This window comes from Vipera berus (assembly GCF_964194415.1).
Source record: "Vipera berus genome assembly, chromosome: 1".
Taxonomy (NCBI): domain Eukaryota; kingdom Metazoa; phylum Chordata; class Lepidosauria; order Squamata; family Viperidae; genus Vipera; species Vipera berus.
The window spans coordinates 347,208,272-347,229,331 of NC_138202.1; the positions used below are offsets into that span (position 1 = coordinate 347,208,272).

At 41.1% G+C, this 21,060-nt stretch overlaps 1 protein-coding gene and 1 long non-coding RNA gene across 2 annotated transcripts in view; both read left to right on the forward strand.

The window, feature by feature from the left end:
• LOC308671591 overlaps positions 1-21,060 on the forward strand; it is a 711,918-nt gene that overhangs the window by 340,581 nt on the left and 350,277 nt on the right. The gene's annotated exons all lie outside the window — the stretch shown is intronic.
• LOC308660153 (autism susceptibility gene 2 protein homolog) overlaps positions 1-21,060 on the forward strand; it is a gene marked incomplete at both ends in the record, with an annotated part of 443,023 nt that overhangs the window by 208,223 nt on the left and 213,740 nt on the right. The window lies entirely within an intron of this gene.

Genomic DNA, 21,060 nt, shown 5'->3' on the forward strand with positions numbered 1-21,060 from the left:
GAGTTTGTTTGCTTGATTTTGTTCTGACAAGTACCTGAGTAGAAGGGGTGGGGTGGGGTGGATGAAGAGGGTAGAATGCAGAATAAATAAATACTGGAAAAATGCATACAGGTAGCTCTTGAGTTACGACCACAGTTGAGCCCAAAATTTATGTTGCTAAGCGAGACATTTGGTAAGTGAGTTTTCTTGCCACAGTTGTTAAGTGAATCACTGCTGTTGTTAAGTTAGTAACACGGTCATTAAGTGAATCTGGCTTCCCCATAGTTTTAGTTTGTCAAAAGGTTGCAAAAGGTGATTGCATGACCCCAGGACACTGCAACTGTCAGAAATACGAGTCAGTTGCCAAACATCTGAATTTTGTTCACACGACCTTGGGGATGCTGCAATGGTTGTAAGTGTGAAAACTGGTCATAAGTCACTTTTTTCAGTGGCATTGTAACTTCAAATGGTCACTAAATGAACTGTTGTAAGTCAAGGACTACCTTGTACATAGTGTTTTCTCAATTATTGTACGAGTATACGTATGTAAAAAAATTAAAATAAAAATCATTACAAAAGGAGCAGGCACTGGTGTTGTTGACAAAGAAAAAAATCAGCTGCAAAATCTGAGCATACATGTAGTCCTCAACTTATGACCCCTTTTTTAGTGACTGTTCATCGTTACAACAGCACTGAAAAAAAGGGACTGAAAACTGGTACTTATGTTTTGAGACAACCGTTGCTGCATCCCCATGGTCATGTGATCAAAATTTGGACGCTTGGCAACTGGCATGTATTAATGACAGTTGCAAGGTCCCGGGGTCTTGCAACCACCATTTCTAACTAGCTTCCAACAAGCAAAGTCAATGGGGGAAACCATATTCATTTAACAAACGCATGATTCACTTGACAGCTGTGTCAGAAAAGGTTGTGATATGGCACACAACTCATTCAATAACTGTCTTGCTTAGCAATGGAAATTTGGGGGCTTAATTGTGGTCTTAAGTCGAGGCCTCCCTGTTCTCTCTGTGCAAGAAAATTATATTCTTTAGAAATAATTCAGGGCTGGTGGGGGTGGGGGGGACCAGCTAATGTTGCAGAGCTGGTTCTAGTTGCTGCCTGTGGAAAGTTCAGGCGGTGTTATTCCATTTTTCTGACACAATATTTGGTAACTGATGTTCCATGACTGAGAACTGTGTGAGAGAAAGGCAGGAGATTTAATTAGTCCCCAGATCCACCACTGTGTATGGAAATGTTCAGTTTAGCTCAGCTGTTTGCCTCTGTGAAACTGTCTGCTGGTGCCACTTTTAATAAAGTGCAAATCAGACTTCAGACAAAACCATATGCTGAATGCTAAGTTCTGTAATCTCTCCAGCTTTCCATTCACCGTTCAGGCAATGCTTCCTCTAAGTGGGGAAAATACCTCTTTATTCTAAAAGGTGCCATTCCCACCTCAGAATGAGTGGCTTTGTATCAGGATCTGGATATTGAAGGTGTCAGCACCTACTTTTAATTCTCGTGTGAAATATGTGATCCTCCCAGGTTAACATTCCTCACCTTACACTTAAAAACATATGATCCTTGATTATTATTATTTTTTGGGGGGGGTTATTTCTCTAACATAGCAAATGCTATCTTGGGGAGCATTAGTAGGAACATAGCATCCAGAGCACAGGAAATTGCTGTCTACTTTGTCCTGGCCTGGCCCCATTTGTCCAGTTTTCGATACCATCATTCAAAAATTGGAAAAAGTCCAATACACGGCTACCAAAAAATTGTGGGTCTGCAAACCAAGGAACAATTAAAAGATCTGGAAAAGCTTAGCACAGGCAAGCGATTAGAAGTGAGATGATAGAATTCTTCAAGTATCTGAAGAAGTACTGGTAGTCCTCAACTTATGACTGTAACAAAGCCCTGGATTTCCATTGTAAGTTTAGATGATTGTTAAGATGAGGCACTCAGGTGACCAGACCTGATTTTACAATTTTGTTGGTAGTAGTCATTAAGCTAATGCCATGGACGTTAAGTGAGTCAGCGTATTCCTATGGATGTTTTTTTTGCTGGAAACTGGCCCCCAAAGGCCATAAACCAACAAAAAGTGTCATAAATTGTGGTTAACTCCAGAACTGGCCCATAAGTAGCTTTTGGGGACTCAGTCAGCGAGGACCACCTGTAGTAATCCTTATTGACTTACTGTCAATTATTCCAGAAAGTGGAAGAATAACCAATGGGTTAATGGGATTAAATCTGTAAGGAAGGAAATTCAGATTAGATATCAGAAGAGACTCTCTGAACATATGAGCTTCAGCCAGTGAAGTAGACTAGTCCATGAAGTTCTCCTTCACTAGAGGTTTTTAAACAGAACTGGAAGGTCATTTGTCAGAGATGGAAGCGAATCCCACACTGACCCAAGAGTTGGACTCGGTGGCCTCTAAAGAACCATCAGACACTTTGATTTTATTATTCTTTTGAAATCTCTAATTAAAATTGTAGCTAGAGGGGAAAAAACCCCTATCCTACAATACCCTTTTCTTTTTCTGCTACTCTATTTCAAAGAACATCAGAGTTGGAAGGGGCCTTGGAGGTCTTCTAGTCTAATCCCCTGCCCAAGAATTTTCCCAGAATAATGGTTGTCTAATCTGCCAACCTAGCAGTTTGAAAGCACGTAAAAATGCAAGTAGAAAAATAGGGACCACTACGGTGGGAAGGTAACAGCGTTCCATGCACCTTTGGCGTCTAGTCATGCCGGCCACATGACCACGGAGACGTCTTCGGACAAGCGCTGGCTCTTCGGCTTTGAAACTGAGATGAGCACCGGCCCCTAGAGTCAGAAATGACTAGCACGCATGTGCAGGGGAACCTTTACTTTTTAATCATTTCTTGAAAATTTCCAGTGATGGAACACCCATAGCTGTAGGAGGCAAGCTGTTCTGTTGATTAATTGTTCTCACTGACAGAAAATTCCTCCTTATTTCCAGGTTGAATTTTCTTCTGATGACCTTCCACCCACTGCTTCTTGACTTACCCTCAAGTGCTATGGAGAATAAACCAATGTCCTTTTCCCTAAGACAACCTTCAAGTATTGGAAGATGCTATCGTGTCTCCCCTAAAATGTCTCTTCATTAGGCTAAACATATGTAGTTTCCTTAGCTATTTGTGATGTGATGTAGCCCCCAGACTCCTTGTCATCATTGTTGCATGTGTGTGTGTGTGTGTGTGTGTGTGTGTCAGTTGTTTGGAGGCTAAATCATATGGTTTATTCATTTACTTGCCTACCTTCAGTTCTTCAAAGGTAACAAGCAGAAGGAGAGCATTGTTTTCCAAAATTGTTCTGGTTCATTTTCATGTCTATTAAGCAAGGAATGATACTAAACCTTTAAAGGCTTACCATCTGAATTGTAATCAGAATTCAGGAATGGCGTGGCAAAGAAAACCAACCTATTTTCTTGTTGACTTCCCAGAAGCTTATTTTTAAAAAGATCCCCATCCCCACCTCCAATAGGTCCTTAGTGAGCTTCCCACTGTTAGGCATCATCTCCATCTCCTTCTGGAGTGATCAGAAGATGTTATCACAATTTGAATCATCACTACTGTATGGCAACAAATAGCCCATTATTGCATCATCACCATCATCATTCAGGTCTCCCCATCCTTGCAGTAAACCCCACTGCATGGGCAATGGTGGAAACTTTGCCCATGCTGGAAGCACAGATTGGTCTATTTTCTTAAATGATGAGAAGTTGCCTGAAAGGTAGTTTGACTTCCCTTTGTCTCTTCACCTCTAATTTTTAGTAGGATTTCGTTTCTCCATATGAGAAACATACGAGGAATGGTTGCAGGAATTGGCCATGTCTAGTTTAATGAAAAGAAGGACTAAGGGGTGACACGATAGCAGTGTTCCAGTATCTAAGGGGTTGCTAGAAAGAAGAGGGGGTCAACTATTCTCCAAAGCACCTGAAGGCAGGACAAGAAGCAATGGATGGAAACTAATCAAAGAGAAAAACAACCTAGAACTAAGGAGAGATTTCCTGGCAGTTAGAGCAATTAATCAACAGAACAACCTGCCTCCATCACTGGAGGTTTTTTAAAAAGAGATTAGACAACTATTTGTCTGAAATGATATAGGGTCTCCTCCTTGACTACATCACCTCCATAGTCCTTCCAATTCTGCCATTCTGTTATTCTGAACCAATCAGAAGAAAATCTTATTTGTTTTCACAGTTCAAAAGGATTTTCTGACTGGCATGGCCCCAATTTGACCTGGCATTAGTCAGGAGTAATTTCCCGTGTTCCATTTCTCTGCTATTTGAAGTGCTGCTCCAGGGAACTCCAGGAAAATGTAGCTTTCCCAAGGACTAAGGAAGAATCAGTAAATCCTTGGAAACTATTTCCCATATCCATGACTTATTTCAAGACAACCAAATCTGGGTCAAGAGCCAGATGTTCTACTAAGACAGGGTTCTTTAAACTTGGCCCTTTTTATGACTTGTGGACCAGCTCCCAGAATTCCTCAGCCAGCATGAGTTGAAGTCAAGTCATGAAAGGGCCAAGTTTGAAGACCCCTGTACTAAGAGCAAAATAGCATCCACAGCCACACATCCAAAGCCCCCACCCCTTTTACACAAAAGAGTCAGGCCTCTGCATGGTGAATACCATCTTAATTTCCCACCCCCCACCCCTTGCTGCTGAAGCACTGCAACACTGCTATATTTGATTTGTGCTAATAGTTTCTACCTTTCTTGATTTTTTCCCCTCTCATGTAGTTTTATGTTAATCCAATTATCAGAACAGCTCCTAATTAATTTTCGGAAGGAAATCGTGGAGCTGTCCAAGGTGACATAATTTACAAGTTATATCCTTGATGAAAGGAAGGAAGCCAAAGCAACCTGTTATGAACACAGGAGACAAAGCAAGGAGGATGATTTTTAAAAATCTGTTGAAGCCTTCCAAATGTTAGTAAGTCAGTGTTTTATTTCCAACAGGGTAAAAGAAAGACCTCAAATATTTGCCCATAATTTAACTGGGTTCATGCAGTCTGCTAAACATGAGACTCAAATTAACAAAAAAAATAATTTCTGTATTTATGTAGCATAATAGCGTGGTTAAAACAAATAAAACATATCATGGCTTAATAGGCTGATCCACCTAATATATTAAGATAATGGATTCCCATGCATGCTAAGCATTTAACATATCCAGATCTATTTTTTTTAGTTTAAAGTTAAGTGAATCCAGCCTAAAAGTATACTATTCTAGAGTTCTTTTAAAAAAAATAGCAGCACGGTATTTTCTTCAATTTTGTAGACTAGCTTCGAGTATAGATGCTAGGAGGAGGCTGGGGCATCCCACCGCCCCAAAATTGAGGATTATGTTGACCCCCTGCATGATCAGATGTTCACCATGGTTTACAAATACAGGGGTGAATAATGAACCAAAAGACTGAATTTATTTAATAATTCTTGGTTTAAAGTCTTCAATGAATGCAACCTCTGCCTTACAAATGACTTTACACAAGACATCTGCTTTCTAAGCATCAAAGGAAAGGAAAAAGTTCCCTTGACCCAATTCGTGGACCAATCTATGTTGTTTTCTTAGCAACAGGCCTTGGGATTTCCCCATAATCTATTATCTAACTCAGCTTAGTTTTATGAGAGCAGTGAAGGTCAACCAGATGTTGCTACCTGCTGTGCCGGACCACTAAATTACACACTGAATACCCAGCTAGCGTTCCTTTGGGTTCTATAATACACAGTTGGAATAATTGTAGGATACGCACACTGATTATAAAACATAATAGGAAGTGTTAAACACTTTGTCCTATGCTGCAATCCTGGAACATACTGCATATGGCTTCTTACTTCTGAAATATCCTTGGCCCTCAAAATCCAATTTCTTCAATTGGATACCTTTCTGGCAACATACACGAGAGGTGTGGGATTTCTGAAAGTACCCCCTGGGTGCCCTATGAAACAGAGTCTTTTTCTGCGGTATATGATCCATTAGAGCAGGGGTCCTCAAACTAGGACACGTTAGGACTTGTGGACTTCAACTTCCAGAATTCCCTAGCCAGCCATGCTGACTGGGGAATTCTGGGAGTTGAAGTCCACAGGTCTTAACGTGTCCAAGTTTGAGGACCCCTGCATTACAGCAGTTCAATTAGTGGCTGTTTGAAGTTACAACTCCACTGAAAAAAATGATTTATGACCATTTTTTATACTTACGACCGTTGCAGCATCCCCATGGTCACATGCTCAAAATTCAGATGCTTGGCAATTGACTCATACTTATGACAGTTGCAGTGACCGGGGCTCCTGTGATCCCTTTTACGACCTTCCTGACAAACAAAGTCAATGGGGAAGCTAGATTAACTTAACAGCCGTGTTACTAGCTTAACCCCCGCAGTGATTCAATTAAAGACTCTGGCAAGAAAGGTTGTAAAATGGGGAAAAACACCCTTTAAAAAATGTCTCACTTAGCAATAGAAATGTTGGGTTCAATTGTGGTCATAACTCGAGGACTACCTGTATATCATATGAAAGCCAGTTTAGTGTAATGGTTAAAATGCTGGCTTGGAAACCAGATGACTGTGAGTTCTAGTCCCACCAATCATGATGGCCAGCTGGCAGATTTGGGGCCAGTCACTCTGTCTCTCAGCCCAACCCACCTCACAGGGCTGTTTTCTTGGGAAAATAGGAAGAGGAAGGAGGATTGTATAGGTTCACTGCATCAAGTACTGTAAGTTATAAAAGTAATAACTGTAGGATAAAAAAAATCTAATGAATATAAAAAAATACAAAATGGTGGCTTTTTCACATCTGTATTAAATTTATATGCAGATACAGGGGCTGTATCTGTACTCCTTCATCAAACTGTGTGTGTGTGTGTGTGTGTGTGAGAGAGAGAGAGAGAGAGAGAGAGAGAGAGAGAGAGAGAGAGAGAGAGAGAGAGAGAGAGAGAGAGAGAGAGAGAGAGAGAGAGAGATGGAAGAACATGGATGTAAAATCAATTATTTTTGAATCTGAACACATTTCAAAAAGCATGCATTTTAATTGGAGCATTTTTAGTGTTACGGATTGCTTTGCCACATTTGAAGTGCAAAATTGGATCTCAGTCTGAGTATAGATTGAGAAAGTTGGATCGCATCAGTTTGCATAATGAGAGAACTCGAACAAAACCCTTGATCATCCTTCAGCTGAGCTGGGGGAAAGAGGCTTTGAGAAAGGCATTTGGCAAACATTTCTGTATTCTCTTTTAATGATTCCTGCATTCTGCCTTGCCATTAATTACCTAGGCTGTCACGGTTGAAGTGAGCAAAGCAGGTAGTGGGAAATGAGAGAACAGAAAGGGCCATTGTATAATCTAACCTGCAGGTGGTCATGAGACAGGAACATAAGACATTCCCATAAAAGACTTGAAAAACAGCTTTTCTAATGTAAACAGCTCTTCCTGTGCGTCTCTTTCTAGACTGTGTAGAAACCAATTGGTACCTAAAAAAAACTAATGGAAGATAGCAGTCTTCTAGTATTTAAGGAAAAGGAACACGGTGGCTTAGTGGGTTAGGACGCTGAGCTTGTCAATCAGAAGGTCGGCAGTTTGGCGGGTCGAATCCTGAGTGCCGCGTAACAGAGTGAGCGCCTGTTACTCGTCCCAGCTTCTGCCAACCTAGCAGTTCGAAAGCACGTAAAAATGCAAGTAGAAAAATAGGGACCACTACGGTGGGAAGGTAACAGCATTCCGTGCGCCTTTGGCGTCTAGTCATACCGGCCACATGACCGCGGAGACATCCTCGGACAAACGCTGGCTCTTCGGCTATGAAACAGAGATGAGCACCAGCCCCTAGAGTTGGAAACGACTAGCACGCACGTGTGGGGGAATCTTTACCTTTATCTTTAGTATTTAAGGGGCTGTCACACAGAAGAGTGGGTCAACCTATTCTCCAAAGCACCTGAGGGCAGGACAAGAAGCAAAGGATGGAAACTAATTAAAGAGAATAACAACCTAGAATTAAGGAGAAATTTTTGACATTGAGAACAATTAATCAATGGAACGGCTTACCTCCAGAAGTTGTGGGTGCTCCATCACTGGAGGTTTTCTACAAGAGATTGAACACCTATTTGTCCAGAATGGTATAGGCTCCCCTGCTTGAGAGGGTTGGACTAGAAGACCTCCAAGGTCGCTTCCAACTTATTATTCTATATCCCATGTTCTAATTTTCATTGTTAGTAGGGCTACTTGCATCTGCAGTCAACATTTCTTACGTAGGCCTTGCCTATGTTTTCACTTGTGAAGTGGAAATTAGAGAGAGAGGAAGAGGTTAGGTCTAAGTGGAAAAACAGGGAGAAGGCAGTGTTTTTCTCAAAAGTTCTTCTGCTATATGGTACCAAAGGCTTTGCTAACATGTTGGAGAAACCAGATTTTGTATCTGGTCTGAAGGGGGTAAAGAAGCATTTGTCCCAAAAGTGTTTTTTTTCCCCCCAAAAGGCAACTGGATTTTCTTGTTTTTTTTTTCTTGAAGGTGTTTCTCTTCTTATCCAAGAAGCTTCTTCTGTCCTGGCTGACTGGTGAAGAATGGAAGGATTTATATTCCTTGCAGTCATCTGGTCATTAGCACTCTCTCAGAGAGTCATTGAGGTTTATCTGTGCCCTCAGGGTCACCTGAATTGTGCCAATGGGTGTGGAACCTTCTTGGAACTGCTGAAAGGAGTATGTTGTAAACAGGAGACAGGTGGTGTGTTGTAACCCTTCCATTAGGAATATAAATCCTTCCATTCTCCACCATTCAATCAGAACTGAAGAAGCTTCTTGGATGAGAAGTGAAACGTCTTCAAGGAAAAAAAACCAAAGAAAGTCCAGTTGCCTTTTGAAAAAGCACTTTTGGGACAGCCATGACCTAGATGACTGAGAATCTCCATAGAGATAAAGAACCTTCTGTTATTTGATATAGCTCCTGCAAGGGAGAAGAAAAAAAAAATTACAACCTTCACTTTTTATCTGCAAATGGACACTTCTCTCTGCTATCTTTGACAAAAAGAAGAGCCAAAGAGAAAAAGGATGCTTGTCCTCTAACCAGGAGATTAACTTAGGAAAGGAGCATCCAGTTCAGTTTGTATAGCTTCCCACTGTGCTCCTGGGGGAGTTGTCAGAGCAGTGACAATTGATTTAGAACATGCTGTTTCAAGTTTGGATTTGCAGTCTTACATTGACATCTTAGTGCTCTTTAGCAAGTGCTTTCATTATGGCTGTCCAACAGCGGCTAATTGAAAAGAGAGCAGCAGAGACATCTGGGCAAAGAGAGGAAAGATGAATGATTTTCATAGATCAAGCCTGCAAATGTCCGTTGTAGTGAATCTGAAGACTGACCTTCACTAAATTAATGCTGGCTGGGGAATTCTGGGAGTTGAAGTCCACTCATCTTCAAGCAGCCAAGGTTGAGAAATACTGGTCTAGACCAGGGCTCTTCAAACCTGGCCCTTTTATGACTTGTGGACTTCAACTCCCAGAATTCCTCAGCCAGTGTCTAGACCTTCCCAATCACCACAAAGTAGGCTGATTGGGAGGGAATAATTTCCAATTTAATCCCCCCCCAAAAAGAGGAAATAAATAATATGCAGGGTAATGTGACAGAGTGGAGTGCCACCGTATTGAAAACCAGGAGGACCTTATCCAACCCTAATCCTTTCTGGTCAAATTGATACGAGTCTGTTGTAAAAGTTGTGTTATTTTTTTTTTTTTAATTTAACAACCAAATTTCTAAAGCCATCCACATGACCCACAATACAGGTAGTCTTTGACATATGGCCACAGTTGGGATCAGAATTTCTGTTGCTAAGCAGGATGGTTGTTAAGTGAGTCAAGCCTGATTTTACAACCTTTTTTTGCCAAGGTTAAATGAATCACACAACTGTTAAGTGAATCTGGCTTCCCTATTGACTTTGCTTGTCAGAAGCCAGCTGGGAAGGCAACCATGTGACCCTGGGATGCTGCCACCATTATAAATACATGCTGATGGCCAAGCACCCAAATTTTGATTACGTGACTTTGGAGATGCTGCAACGGTCATAGGTGCGAGGACCAATCATCACTTTTTTTCAATGCCTTTATAACTTTGAATGTTCTCTAAATGAATGATTGCCAATTGAGGACTATCTGTACTTTGAGTGGCAAACATACCATAAAAAAGAGAAATAATCACACAGACGCACACAGACATCCTATAATGCCTTGGTAAGACCACACCTGGAGCACTGCATCCAGTTTTGGTCACCACAATGTAAAAAAGATGTTGAGACTCTAGAAAGAGTGCAGAGAAGAGCAAAAAAACTGAGCAGGGGACTGGAGGCTAAAGCACATAAGGAACGGCTGCTGGAATTGGGTATGTGTAGTTTAACGAAGAGAAGAATGAGGGGTGACATGATAGCCGTGTTCCAATATCTAAGGGGCTGCCACAAAGAAGAGGGAGCCAAGCTATTCTCCAAAGCACCTGAAGGCAGGACAAGAAGCAATGGATGGAAACTAGTCAAGGAGAGAAGCAACCTACAACTAAGGAGAAACTTCCTGACAGTTAGAACAATTCACCAGTGGAACAAGCTGCCTCCAGAAGTTGTGAATTATTTTATTTTTTATTTTAATTCCATTTATATCCCGCCCTTCTCCGAAGACTCAGGGCGGCTTACAAGCTTAGCAATAGCCTTCATTCTATGTATATGCCTGCTTATTAGGGCTTTCACACACACCCCAAGCGGCATTATTACAAAGTCAGCTTAATTGCCCCCCAACAATCTGGGTCCTCCAACATCTATTCTATTCTATTCTATTCTATTCTATTCTATTCTATTCTATTCTATTCTATTCTATTCTATTCTATTCTATTCTGTTCTGTTCTGTTCTATTCTATTCTATTCTATTCTATTCTATTCTATTCTATTCTATTCTATTCTATTCTATTCTATTCTATTCTATTCTATTCTATTCTATTCTATTCTATTCTATTCTATTCTATTCTATTCTATTCTATTCTATTCTACACTCAAGCCCTCGGTTGAGGTCCTTTCATTAAAATCAAACTTCCAAACCAACAGCCTGACTCTAATTCCTGGGGGACTAGCCAAGTTTTCACAGCGTTCTAAAGGGCCAGTGAGGTTGGAGTTGTTGGTATCTCCTGTGGGGGGGGGGGCTGTTCCATGGAGCAGGCACCATGACAGAGAAGACCTGCTTCTTTGTCCCTCTTGGGTGATATTGTCCCACTGGGGGGAACTGGAGCACATCTATTTGATCCTGATCCACTCAGGGTTGACTCAGTCTTCCATCCTTCTGAGGTCAGTAAAATAAGGACCCAGATTATTGGGGGCAATATGCTGACTCTGTAAACCACTCAGAGAGTGCTATAAAGCACCATGAAGCGGTATGTAAGTCTAAGTGCTATTGTATCGCTATGTTGTATGGACATAACATGGTGTGTCCAGCATTGTCTGTGCTGCCTCATTCTGGACCAACTGAAGCTTCCAAATGCTTTTCAAGGGCAGATCCTTCTATGGCACATTGCAATATTTCAATTGGGTGGTGACTAATGTATCAGTGACAGCGAGCAGTGCCTCCTGAGCTAGGAATGGGAACATCTGGTGCACAAGATGTATTTTTGTAAAGACCTTCTTGGGCACAACTGCCACCTGCTCCGTATTAAAGCTGGATCACTGATCCAAACCCAGAATCCCAGAGGAACCTAAATCGATTATCAGAGAAACATTTTTCCCCAAAACTAATTCAAGAGCAGTCCTGCCCTATCCCCCACCTTTCTTCCTCCATTTCTAGCAGTCCCAAACTCTTTTTAAAAGCAAAAAGAAAGAGACAACAATTACCTGGCTAAATCAATTGGCTGATTCATTGCAGCTGCCATAACTGGGATGCAAAAACAGCAGACAAATCGGAAGAAGCAAGTTAATGTAGAATGCTTGATAGCTAAGGCTATCAGATCTGTGATGCAATAATTTGCAAGCTCATTAGAGTGCTGGTTTTTCAATGACCTTTTGTTGCCATCTATTGGTCCCATGGGGTTCTGCGTCTCAGATAGGATCAAAGTATAGGTAGTCCTCAACTTACGACCAGTTGTTCAGCGACTGTTCAGAGCTACAATGGACCTCTCTGGGAGTACCTATGACCTGGTTCCAAAATTCTGATGGCCAGGCATGTTGGGCACTTGGCAACTGGCCGGCATTTACAGCCATTTGTAGTGCTCTGTGTTCATGTGACCATGTTTGATGATAGTTTTAAGTTTAAGTTTATTGAATTTATATACCGCCCTTTTCCCGTAGGACTCAGGGCGGTTTACAAGGTATTTAAAAACGTCAATACAATACAAAAGTTAAAAACAATTAAAAATAATTAAATTTGATCCCTGAAAAATATAAAACCCCCAATTAAAAACTCTCAGCCTGGGCCGGAAAGCTCAAAGAGCCAGGTCTTCAGGTCCCGGTGGAATGAACGAAGGTCGGGGGCAGTCCTAAGCTCCACGGGCAGCTGGTTCCAAAGGGCAGGCGCACCCACTGAGAAGTTTTGCCAAAAACTAATATTTACTTCCAGTTTTTGGCAAGATCGGCACATAGTAAGCCATTAGTTCACTTAACGACCACAACATTGATTTTATGACCTTGGCACTTGTTTAACAACCACCATTAAAAAGATTGTAAAGTCGTCTTGGACATGTGGGTTAACTGATTTCTGACCATCAGAACGTACAACTATGACGGGCAGGCTCTATTGCAGTCATAAGTTGAGGACTGTTGTTGTTAGCTGCGAAGTCGTGTCCGACCCATCGCGACCCTATGGACAACATTCCTCCAGGCCTTCCTGTCCTCTACCATCTTCTGGAGTCCATTTAAGCTCACGCCTACTGCTTCAGTGACTCCATCCAGCCACCTCATTCTCTGTCGTCCCCTTCTTCTATTGCCCTCGATCTTCCCAAGCATTAGGCTCTTCTCCAGGGAGTCCTTCCTTCTCATTAGGTGGCCAAAGTACTTGAGTTTTAGCTTCAGGATCTGGCCTTCTAAAGAGCAGTCAGGATTGATCTCCTCTAGGACTGACCAGTTTGATCGCCTTGCAGTCCAAGGGACTCGCAGGAGTCTTCTCCAGCACCACAGTTCAAAGGCCTCAATTCTTTGGCGCTCAGCCTTTCTTATGGTCCAACTTTCACTGCCATACATTGCAACTGGGAAGACCATAGCCTTGACTATACGCACTTTTGTTGACAGGGTGATGTCTCTGCTTTTTAGTGTGCTGTCTAGATTTGCCATGGCTTTCCTCCCGAGGAGCAAGCGTCTTTTAATTTCTTGGCTACAGTCCCCATCTGCAGTGATCTTGGAGCCCAGGAAAATAAAATCTGTCACTACCTCCATTTCTTCCCCATCTATTTGCCAGGAATTGAGAGGGCCAGATGCCATGATCTTGGTTTTCTTAATGTTAAGTTTCAACCCAAGTTTTGCACTCTCCTTCTTCACCTGCAACAAGAGGCTCTTTAGTTCTTCTTCACTTTCTGCCATTAGAGTGGTATCATCTGCGTATCTTAGGTTGTTGATATTTCTTCCGGCAATCTTAATTCCAACTTTTGATTCATCTAGCCCTGCCTTTCTCATGATGTGCTCTGCATATAAGTTAAATAGGCAGGGTGACAGTATACAGCCTTGCCGGACTCCTTTCCCAATTTTGAACCAATCAGTGGTTCCGTGTCCAGTTCTCACTGTTGCTTCTTGACCCGCATATAGGTTTCTCAAGAGACAAATAAGATGGTCTGGTACTCCCATCTCTTTAAGAACTTGCCACAGTTTGTTATGATCCACACAATCAAAGGCTTTAGCGTAGTCAATGAAGCAGAAGTAGATGTTTTTCTGGAATTCCCTAGCTTTCTCCATGATCCAGCGTATGTTGGCAATTTGATCTCTAGTTCCTCTGCCTCTTCGAAATCCTGCCTGCACTTCTGGTAGTTCTCGATCCACATACTGCTGAAGTCTAGCTTGTAGGATTTTAAGCATGACTTTACTAGCATGAGAAATGAGTGCAATGGTGCGATAGTTTGAACATTCTTTGGCACTGCCTTTCTTTGGAATTGGAATGTAAACTGATCTTTTCCAATCCTGTGGCCATTGTTGAGTTTTCCAAATTTGCTGGCAAATTGAGTGTAGCACTTTTACTGCATTGTCTTTTAAGATTTTGAATAGCTCAGCTGGAATACTGTCACCTCCACTAGCTTTGTTGTTGCTCAGCTTTTCTAAGGCCCACTTCACTTCACATTCTAGGATGTCTGGCTCGAGGTCAGTGACCACCTCATTGTGATTATCAGGGACGTTAAGCTCATTCTTGTATAGTTCTTCTGTGTAATTTTGCCACCTCTTCTTAATCTCTTCTGCCTCTGTTAGGTCCCTGCCATTTTGGTCCTTTATCATGCCCATTTTTGCATTAAACGTTCCCTTCATTTCTCCAATTTTCTTGAAAAGATCTCTGGTCCTCCCTATTCTATTGTTTTCTTCTATTTCTTTGCATTGTTCATTTAAGAAGGCATTCTTATCTCTTCTAGCTATTCTCTGGAATTCTGCATTCAATTGGGTGTATCTTTCTTTTTCTCCCTTGCCTTTCGCTTCCCTCCTTTCCTCAGCTATTTGCAAAGCTTCCTCATACAGCCATTTTGCTTTCTTGCATTTCTTTTTCTTTGGGATGGTTTTGGTTGCTACCTGTTGTACAATGTCACGAACCTCTGTCGATAGTTCTTCAGGCACTCTGTCTATCAGATCTAATTCCTTAAATCTATTTGTCACCTCTACTGTATATTCAACAGGGATATGATTTAATTCATACCTGACTGGCCTAGTGCTTTTCCCTACTTTCTTCAGTTTAAGCCTAAACTTTGCAAGGAGAAGCTCATGGTCTGAGCCACAGTCAGCTCCTGGTCTTGTTTTTACTGACTGTATAGAGCTTCTCCATCTTTGGCTGCAGAGCATATAGTCAATCTGATTTCTGTGTTGACCATCTGGTGATGTCCATGTGTAGAGCCATCTCTTGGGTTGTTGGAAAAGAGTGTTTGCTATGACCATCGTATTCTCTTGACAGAATTCTATCAGTTGAGGACTACCTGAATCATAAAAAGTAACCATGAAATCATCATGAAATTATAGGATCCAGCTTCCTCTCAGTTCAGGAATCCAAATGAAAGAATCCCAGAATGGTTCTTAGTTTCAACTTGAACATATCCACTGTAAGACAGCCCAACGTTGAGCAATTTCTTCCACTGCTCTGACTGGCAGTAAGACTTTTCTAGCATTCAGTTGGAGTCTGTCTTCCTGAAATTTAATTCATTATTCTCAATCCTGCACACTGGGACAAGATAGAAGAACTCCTGACCTCTTCCCATATATCACTGCTTCAAATATTTGAAAGGAGCTAATTTATCCCTCCTCATACTTCTCACAGCTAAATCCCTCTTCAGTCTTAGTTTCTAGTCTTTGGATCCTCTTTGTTGTTGTTCTCTGGACCTGTTCTAATTTCTCTTAATCCTTCTTAAACATAGGGCCTGATAGATGTGGGATTTGTCAGGCATGAGAGATCAGGTCCACACATGAGAAGGCTCAATTAAACTGATTTATTGCTACTCATGCCTATGCACAGAATATTCTCAACTAATGGTTAGCATCTGCTAGGAGTTAGATAAGATTTGGGGAGTTGGACTTTGTTCCCTTGTGACTATGTAGAGATTCTACGCTGATCCCCTTTTTTAACTCCGCCCCCAGGCTCTGCCACTCCTTCTCTTACAGGATTTGATCAAATAAGAGATACGGTAATTAAAGTTGAGAAAGAAAATAAATAGAAGTATGTGCTTGGGAAAGTGAAATAGGCTATAGGATCACATAACTTTCTAATTGTAGTGGGGAACCAAGTTTTTTCCTCTCCATAGAGAGCCAGTTGGTCTAGTGGTTAAGGCACCAGGCTAGAAACCAGAAGACCGTGAATTCTAGTCCCACTTTGGTCTTGAAAGCTGGCTGGGTGACTTTGGGGCAGTCACTCTCTTCGAGCCCAACCCATCTCACAGAGTTATTGTGGGGGAAAATAGGAGGAGGGAGGAGTATTAGATACATTCGCCATGAGTTTATAAAAATAATTAGGATAGATAGATAGATAGATAGATAGATAGATAGATAGATAGATAGATAGATAGATAGATAGATAGATAGAAAGAACATAAATAAAAGTAGGATTCTACTCTTAGGTAAGAAAAATCAATTCTACAGGTATATACTGGATGAAACCTGGCTTAATGCCAGTAACTCTGAAAGGGGTCTTGGAGCCCTAGTGCGCAATCACTTAAATATGAGCTAACAGTGTATGGCAGCAGCCAAAAAAGCCACTGCAATCCTGGGCTGCATTAAGGGATAGAAGCAAAATTACATGAAGTTCTAGTACCCCTTTACAAAGCCTTAGTAAGACCATACAGTTCTGGTCACCACAGTACATAAAAGATGTTGAGAATCTGGAAAGAGTGCAGAGAAGAACAACAAAAATGCTTAGGGGGCTGGAGGCTAAAACATACGAAGAACAGTTACAGAAATTTGGTATATCTAGTCTAATGAAAAGAAGGAGGGGGGGAAACATGATAGCACTGTTCCAATATTTGAGGGGCTCCTACAAAGACAAAGTGGTCAAACTATTTTCCAAAGCACCAAAAGGCAAGACAAGAAACAGTGGTTGGAAACTAAGTAAGGAGAGAAGCAACCTAGAACTAAGGAGAAATTTCCCAACAGTGAGAGCAATTAACCAATGGAACTGCTTACCTTCAGAAGCTGTGGGTGCTCCATCACTGGTGGCTTTCAAAAAGACACTGAACAACCGTTTGTCTGAAATGATATAGGCTCTCTTGTTAGAGCAGATGGTCGGACTAGAAGACCTCTGAGATCCCTTCCAACTTTATTATTCTATGTTCTGTGTTCTATAGGCAGTGAAAGCCTATAATATTTAAGCAGGTTTACTGAACAGATGGAAATGCTTGCTAGAAACAGCATTTGCAGGAGGGATTCAAACTGTGAGGAAGTAAAATACTAGGTCCAGTTCTGGTCATCACAATACAAAAAGGATACCCAAAACTGGAAAGAGTCCAGAAAGAACACAAAGATGGTGAAATTCTTAAAGGAATTGTGTATGTTTAACTTAAAGAAGACAAGGCTAAGAGCAGTTTTCTAGTGATTGAAGGGCTGTCATAAGATTTATTTTACTAGCACCTGAGGGTAAGACAAGAACCCAAGGAAGAAAGGTTTATGGTGAGAGATTCAAATTTGAAGTAAGGATGAATGTCCTAACTGGGAAAGCTACTAAGCAATGGAACAGTTTGCCTCTTAGAGTTGGGGGAGATGAGGTGCTCCATCACTAGATATTCTCAAGAAAAGACTGGACTGCCGTTTGTCTGGGATGATATAAGGATTTCTGCCCTGGTCAGGGTCTACAGATTTCAAAGTCTCTTCCAATGAAAACTGGGTAGTTGTGACCAGTGCTTTTTTTGTTAAAAAAAAAAGGTGCCGCAACTCACACATGTCATACAACCTGCCTTGCCTACCCTACAAGGTTCCATTCAAAAAAAGGTGCCGGAACTCCGTTCTGGGCGTTCTATGACCAAAAAAAAAGCTCTGGTTGTGACAGTGTAAATGAATTTCCACCCCTTTGCATAGGCATGACACATAGCCCAAACAGGCAGAGCTTTGATTGCAGTGCTGCAGCTGTTAGTGTGCCTATTTGTTTGTTTACTGAATTTATTTGCCACCCATCTCATAGCGAAAGACTCTGAGTGGCTTGTTGTGTGCCTTGCCTCACCCTCTGTGGATGTTGCCGACTGCTGCTTCTCTTATTGATAGCTACCACTTTCAAGATTCCTGAGTGGGAAGGGCCAAAGATGAATTTCAAGAATGGTGTACACTGGACTGGATAAACCCACAAGTCTGCACAGCCATCAGCTGAGTTATTGAGAAAGCTCTCAGGGCCAAAAGGCTGACTCTCTTATCTCCTTAGATGCCTAACCAGGTGATAACACTCAGCCAATCTCAGAGAAATGACAACAACAAGTCCACAAGGCCATCTTCATTAGTACTTGAAAATCCCCGGACACATACATAAACACACATACACATAACTTAGAATACGGGTGTCAAACTCACCATGTCACATGATGTGTCGCGATGTATTGCAACTCTTTTTGTATTGCCGGCAATGGGGTGGGCGTGGCTTCAGTATGATGAAACCGGCTGGCCGGCCGGCAGTTTGACACCCCTGACTTGGAAGATGGCAATGAAAAATCACTTCTCCATGGTTGCCAAGAAAACTGCAGAGATATATCCTAATGATCAGGAGTGGGACCTGAGTGGAGAGAGATGGGTAGCTAACAACATGTGGATCAGGGGTCTTTAAACCTGGCCCTTTTATGAGTTGTGGACTTCAACTCCCAGAATTCCTCAGCCAGACAATTCTGGGAGTTGAAGTCCACAAGTCATAAAAAGGGCCAAATTTGAAGACCCCTGATCTAGATGACCTTGGCTGACTTGAAAAAGGCTGAGCTAGTTAGTACCTAGAGCTCTGGTGGCGAACCGATGGCACGCGTGCCACAGGTGGCACGCAGAGCCCTCTCTGTGGACACGTGCGCCATTGCCTCAGTCCTAGACCTTCAGCTGGGTTTTATAAAACCTTTTCACTTTAGGCCTCTGTCGCCGTGTGCAAAAAAAAAAAAAAGGTTCAATCAGTCAATCAATTTCAACTTCTCGCAGGAAAAAAAAAGATCTCACAAAGTTGGAATTGATTGATTGAACGTTTTAGCCCCACCCTGTCTGCTATTAACACCACAGCCACGCCCACCCAATAGGTCACGATCATCCAATTGGCCACACCCAGACAATGGGCCACATCCACCCGGCACCCAACGATACATAAGTGGGTTTTGGGTTGCAGTTTGGGCACTTGGTCTCTAAAAGGTTCGCCCTCACTGACCTAGAGGAAAGCTCTCCAAGAAATTCCAGGATGAGATGTCAGCGGAAGAAAGGAAAAATATTGCAGAAGGTGGCCAAGGCATACTACTTCCACATTGTTGCCAAAACAACTCCATGGTTCCATCTATGAAGTCACCAGGAGTTCATCGCAACACAAGGGAGTCTTCTCCTTCCCCTTGAGCAGTGCAAAGTGCATCCTTGAAACAGGGTAAGATAATGCTGCAGCAATATTCCCATAAGAATCTGGCTGGATGCGTTTTGCTCATGCAGTTTTCTTGATTTTCCTATGCACAGCTTTGTCCTGCTGAAGCAACCACCTGCATTAATCAATCCGCTGCTCGTACAAGCTGCTACTTTGCTGGAGACTGTCCAGCCAGCCCCTTCTGTCTTCTGGATAATCACCATTTTCACCTGATTGTATCTAGGAAGCAATTGAATTATAGCTCCCCGAATGAGGTACAGCAGAGCAGGCTCCCCCCCCCCGCCCCACTGCTAAATGCTCTTTGCTTTTTTTTAAATATTAATTTTATTAAAGATTACAATTACAACAATCACAATCAGTAAAAGAATAAAAAAGAAAAAAAATAGGGGGTGCAGAAAAGAAATAGAAATAGAAATAAAAAGAATGGAAAAATAAGAATATAGTGCAAAAAATGAAAGAAATATGCAAAGATTAGACTTCCCTTTTCATCCCATGTATAAACAATTGTATTAATTTATCACCTTCTTTTAAAATACAACAAATCATCTCTTCTTCCCATATCCCATCTCTTAACTATAAACAAATCCATAAAGCCTTATCATTTTGGTCTGAAGTCAGCAAATGTCCATTCAGGGTTGTCATCAATAACATATCTACTTGAACCTTGATCAGATATACCAACTTCATATTCCTTCCTTTTACTTCTAACAATCTTGATCTTTAGTCCACAAAAGTAGGCATTCCTCAACTTACAACAGTTCATTTAGTGACCATTCAAAGTTGGAACATCACTGAAAAAAGAGACTTATGATCATTTTTCATACTTAAAACTGGTGCAGCATCCCCATGGTCACATGATCAAAGTTCAGATGCTTGGCAACTGGCATGTAGTTATGACCGTTGCTGTGTCCCACTGTGATCACTTTTGCAAACTTCTGATAAGCAAAGTCAATGGGGAAGCCAGATTCACTTTACAACCATGTTACTAACTTAACAGCTGCAGTGATTCACTTAGCAACTGTGTCAAGAAAGGTCATAAAATGAGGCAAAACTCACTTAACAACTTTCTCATTTAGCAACAGAAATTTTGGGCTCAATTCTGGTCCTAAGTTGAGGACTATGTGTAATGTTCCAGAACATATGAATTCTTTTCATTTTTTTTCTTTTATCCTTTTTCACAAAATTCTTCAAAGCTGTTAACAAGCCTCTTTTATAAAACCAATGTAGAAAAATTATGTGGATCACTCTCTTGTTTTATTATAAGACTCAGCATTTGTTTTGTATCTCCAGTATATATTTTTTTTCATGTCATTCTTGTAGCCCATCACTTTAAAATCCACTTTCAAATCAGCCTCGATATTGTCAGGTAAAACTGGTTCATCTTCCATAATATATTTTAAACATAAACTACCAATAGAGGCAGATACTCTTAAAATTTACTTCTTGGTCCATTATTCAAAAGTATCCTTCAATATGTCCATTATTAAAATATTTTCCTTCATTCTGTAATTGTGAGTTGAATGTGAGTATTCTTCTTCTTTAATTATAATCTTTAATTTTCTCTAGTTCCCTCTAATGTAGTGTCCAATTTGTAAAGCCTTATGTTTTTAAAAAATAAAAAAATAAGAAGGGAAGGATTCTTTATAATTAATTCCAAAACCTTATTTAAAATTTATCTGGATATTTAGTCCATTTGCAGCTTTTTAAAATCAAAGTTTAAATCATCCTTTTGCTGTTTATTCCAAATATATATTACTGTTTATGTATTTAAATCCTTACTTGTATTTAAAACTTCTTTTTACTAAGGATTGAAGGAAACTCACTTGGTACTGTAAAAACTCATCAATCCAAAGATCCCTAATAGCTGAAAAGTAGTTA